This window comes from Mus caroli, chromosome 17 (assembly GCF_900094665.2).
Source record: "Mus caroli chromosome 17, CAROLI_EIJ_v1.1, whole genome shotgun sequence".
In the NCBI taxonomy this organism is placed as follows: Eukaryota; Metazoa; Chordata; class Mammalia; order Rodentia; family Muridae; genus Mus; species Mus caroli.
The window spans coordinates 77,631,035-77,636,303 of NC_034586.1; the positions used below are offsets into that span (position 1 = coordinate 77,631,035).

General features: G+C 37.4%; 1 pseudogene; it reads right to left on the reverse strand.

The window, feature by feature from the left end:
* Positions 1-2,284: 2,284 nt before the first annotated feature.
* Positions 2,285-4,900, reverse strand: LOC110312313 (annotated as a pseudogene).
* Positions 4,901-5,269: the final 369 nt, after the last annotated feature.

A 5,269-nucleotide genomic window follows, 5' to 3' on the forward strand; every position in this document is an offset into this window, starting at 1 on the left:
AGGGAGAGGGAGAGGGAGAGGGAGAGGGAGAGGGAGATGTATGTGTGTCTGTGTTGTGTGTCAAGTGTGTGTCTGTGTTTCTTGCTCTCTACTATGTAGCTGTCTTTTTTCTTTCTCTCTCTGTCTTTCTCTCTCTGTCTCTCTGTCTCTGTCTCTGTCTCTCTCTCTCTTTCTCTCTCTGTCTTTATGAAATGATATTTACATCAAAGTCTGAATCCTTAAAATGAAAATGTAGTTTCATGTCAAAGAGTTTCAGACACCAACAACTTCTGATCAGTATGTACACTGGGTATTCCTGTATCTGGAGTATTTTCCCCTCCCATAGATATTTGCACAAGTCATTTTCTCCTCTCTTCTGACTCTTCTGTGAAGTATCACCCTGATAATTGGATGGAAACTGGTAATCCCCACACCAATGGGTTCTGCCCATTCCAGGTTGTTCCTTAAGTACTTAACTCCTCCTAACACATCATGTAGTTTAATTATTGATTATGGTTTGTTCTACTTATTTTTACTAGGGCTGAATTTCTATCAGAATCACATTCTGTTATCATTTTTGTTTGCTTACTTTTATGTATCACCAAATCTTGGTAGGCATTGAGTAAATATATGTTTAAAATTCCAGTGAAGGGTCTTTAAATATTATATATTTTAGGGTAATAAGAATTAAGAAAATAAGTTTATACTTAAGAAAATAAGAGATCTCTCTCTGTATGACTCTCCAGAAGTTGTGTGTGTGTGTGTGTGTGTGTATCTTGATCATGTTCCTAGAAGAAAGCAAGGACTTTGTGATATACTTATTTTGGAGGGAAGTGAGCTTTTAAATGTACTAGTGGAGTACATTACATTTCTTTCTATTACTTTAACAACAAGTGTTTATTGACTCAGGTTATAGCAAAACCACAGTGCAAACAGGCCAAGCATAAAAGAAGCTAGGCTTCTAGGAGAAAAGAAGTATATAATTTGAACTGGTATGATTGAGGATGCAATTGCCTCTCAGAAGAGAGGAGAATGTTTTGAATAGGATCAATACACAGATTTTTCTTTACAGTTCCAATATAGCTGCTTATGCAGCTGTGTGAATAGTACTGAAGTATAAGAACTTAGAAGTATGTGTGTTGGGGGTTAGGTTTGACTGTGTGCCTGTATATTCCTGTTCAGATGTGTGTGTGTGTGTGTATGAACTTTTAAATGTAGTTGACAGTGCATGTGTTTACAGTGTGCTTGTGGAGGCCAGAAGTTAACTCCCAGTTTAGTTCTTAGGGACAGAACCATCACTGATCTGTCTAGTTGTTTTGGGGGCACAATATTTCACTGAGGTCTGGAATAGCCAATATTCAGGCTGACTATTGATCTCCAGGCATTGTGAATGCACAGAGGCCAGAGATAACCTAAGTTTCTTTTTCTGTCGCGCTCTCCTCATGTTTTTGTTGAATGATAATCTTTCATTATAGCTGGAGCTCAGTGTTTGTCTAGACCAGCTGGTCCATGAGTCTTTGGAACACCCTTGTATCTGATCTCTCTGGCCTGGGATAACTGATATGCTCTGTGTTTACCTGAATGTTGGGACTTGGAATGAGATCTTTAGAGTAGAGTTGCTACCATATTTCTAGCTCCCAGTTGTTATAATCTTTTTGTGTGCACATTGGTTCTATTATAACAAAGCAACTTGTACACTTCAACATTTTAAACGAGCATCTTTTTCCTTACTGTGAAAATCAAAAGAAAAATATAAATAAAAATATTAAAAATAAAGTTGCAACAGAGAATGTCAACTTTAAATAGAACCCTACAGGTTCTGCTGATTCTCTCAGTGAGTGGCAGGGCTCAAGTCATCTTTAGGAGAGAATTTTAAAAAGTGTCACCTTAAACTACAGAGATGCCTGCTGAACATCTCAATTAAAGATGCCAAAGGAGAAGTCATGTTGTCAAATGCCCACTTACCCCCACCAGACCCATCAAACCCACCCTTGCTGACCGAACTCCCCGTTTTCTTTTTATTAAACAAGAGAAAGTAGATCAATACATGGTGGTAAATGCTGTCTGTATTCACATAGAGGCACAGTGTAATCTCTGAGCTCAATATAGAAAGGAAAAAAGCTATAAACTACTACACAGGGGCCTAGCACCCTCCAGCCTCCAGCAGAACTAAAGAAACTAGATGGCTCCTCTTTCTTCTCACAGAGCACAGTGGTGGTGTTGAGTCCACAGTGTTTGAGACAAGAAAGGATAAAAACGAAGCTAGAACAGAAACATGAAGATTCTTCTTCTGTTTTCATTCTGCTCAAGGCATTTTTCCCCAAATTCGCTGAGAACCACGACATTGAGAGGGCTTAGGGCAAGCACAAGAGAGATGGCAAAGAAATGACTGCAACTGGCTCCCAGGGACTGGAGAAAAAAAAATAAAAGAAAATAATTGGGAAGTTTAGAATCCATCAGTTTTCTATGCTAGTCAGCCTTACCTTCATTCTTTTCTCCCTCCCATTCATCATCATCTTCTTCTTCGTCTTCTTCACCTTCATCCTCCTCCTCTTCTTCATCAGTTTCTTCCAACCTGTACTCTTCACTGTTGTCATCGCCACCACCACTATCACCACTAATGCCACCCCCACTGCCACCGCCACCACCACTATCATCTTTTCCTCTTCTTCACCATTCATAGAAACAAACAGAAATGCAAGGGATTTGGTTAAATATATCTCCTAACTTGTCAGCACCTGCATCAGAATGCTCAGTAACACCAGTAAAGAAGCTCTCTGGCTCTTCATACTGCCTCTTCCTGCTGGCTTTATTCTGTGTTTGACTTGAGTGTTTTATAAAATCGTTTTTAGGTTTCCACTTGGTTTCAGCAACCTTTAAAGATGGGTCACTACTCTCATTCAGATAAAATTCTTTGGAGAGAACTTTATTTTCCAAGTAAGGATTTTCATTAAAATAAAAATCTATTCTGTAACCTGATTTAATATGTTCAAAGTCTGTCACTTCAACTCTGGTTAAATAATACAGAGCCTCCTTATCTTCCTCTCCAAGCAGTGAAGACTCTTGTACATGGTTGACAAATGTTGTTACCCAAATATTCAGGATTTGGGATCAATTTTGACCTCTTCTGAAAAGAATAGTTGGCATACTTTGTTATGTTTTTGTTCTGCTTTCAAATTTTCCTCACTGGCTTATTCATTAAGTCTGTCTACTTCATTTTGTACTTCATCAATATGTTCAATTGCCTCTTACTGTTCATTTTCTTCCTTCAGCAGGCCAAGAGAGGCCGAATTGTGCTCCAGTTTCTGGGCAGTGCTGGTCTGGGATCATGGGCTGAGGCAGGATCACAGATTACCATTTTGGGGCAATGGTGCGAGGTGGGTGGCCAGAATGCAAAGGCCAGAGCCCCATGTTCATAGCAGGAAGAAACCCTTAGGAACTCCAGTTGTTATATTTTATTGTGTTCTTACGATTAGTAGATCAATGTATGAAATACAGAAAGCAGGTTTTAATACCTGCCTAAATCTCCCTGTAATGCCAATCACTTAATTTGACTGCACTTATTACTATTTTAAGCCACCTGCAAAGGGGAGATGGAAATCATATCGGAGCAAAGAGCTGTGGGGTTGCTTGAACATTTTTGGCTAAACATAAATTACAAGAAGTCAGGCCTGGAGATACTATCTGCAAGCTTCTTGCTACAGTTTTTTACCCTTGGAGATTCTAGGAGTAGCTATTTTGAAAAGATAATATCAGCTCATGAAAGAAGAAAATTAATGAATGTATTAGGTAATTAAGCTTCTAGACTGATGGGAAATATATGAGTTGCCAAATCTCCTTAGATCTTTATAGCTTTTTCTACTTTGTCCTTTAAGCTCCTGAGATTACAACAACATTTGGAAATGAGTATTTAATAACCAATTGTATTAGTGATGGGGTATAGTTAGTGCTCCTCCTCTGGTGCCTAAATAACTTTCTTCCTAACCTTCTATATAGTAAAATTCTTTAATATTTTAAGAAGATAGGCAAAATTTAACATTAGAAGTTCTATATTTGTAATGTATATGAATATACTAATATAGATCAGTTCGGATGAGGTTTCTGGAATACACTTCAAACACTTACCATTAGTAAGCAGCACACAGATTTTCCTTCTAAATATCTGATGCACTCTCCTATAAACTATTTTCATAAAATGGAGAGCCTCTTTAGTGATGTTGAATTAAAATAAATTCTTGCTAATATTATTTTGTGCTGTCATTAGTGATCCTAACCATTGCTATGGCATGTCTTTTCAAGGAAACACAACTCAGAATTTGCCACACATTCCTAAAAATAACTTAGTTGGACTAATGGACTCTGAATGTTAATATTTTATGTGATTTGTTTTTCAATGATTTAAGAAATAAAAAAATGTGCTCAGAAATTGTACATTATTATGATGCTTGATTAAACACTTCAGTGTTTAAATTCAGTTACTTACAACTTTCAGGAGCTTCCCCATTATACACTGTACCATAGATATTATGAGCCCAGAGCTTTGACTTCTGCATTCTGCTAGGTAACCAGTAGATATGATAGCTCTTCAGTATTTTATTGGGTTTGTGGAATATACTAGACACCCCATTCCTTTCTTATAAATGCTGGCGAATCTATTCAGATAGACTTGCTGAGTCTCTGCAGACACATTCTATTTCTTCTTTGAGCCCTCGCCAGAAAAGAGAAAGTAAGTGATAGCTACTTTGTTGTCTCAAGAGGATTGCGAGAGCTAATGAGTAGAACTTACAGAGGAAGATTTATTGCTTATTGTTCTGCTGGAGAATGAAACACTCACATAAATTCAACATATATTTTATCATATCTATCATCAGAATGATATAAACACAGTACTTTCTACTAACACATTTCTTACCTGATTCATAGTGAAGATACCACACACAATTAGGACTTAAAATCTTTCTGTTACTGTAAAGCACAACAACCTGCAGCTTTCCACAGTATTGCTTCATTTTGCGTCAATCCAGTTAGTTGCAGAAAGTATTAAGTCTTCATTATAATGGGGGGGGGGTGGTGAGTTTTCAACATCTGAGGCTCAAACAAAAAGTACTTTGTGTTTCACCTTTGATTTTGGCTAGAATTATTTTAAAGGCAATTGAATCTAATATTTTAGCTATTCACTACATACATGCCTTACCAAAGCAAGAGGGTATCCATTTGATACGTTTGCCATTCCTTTTTCTCTAAATGGCATACCATCCACCATCTTACTTAACTCTTGCTTATCAAGTTA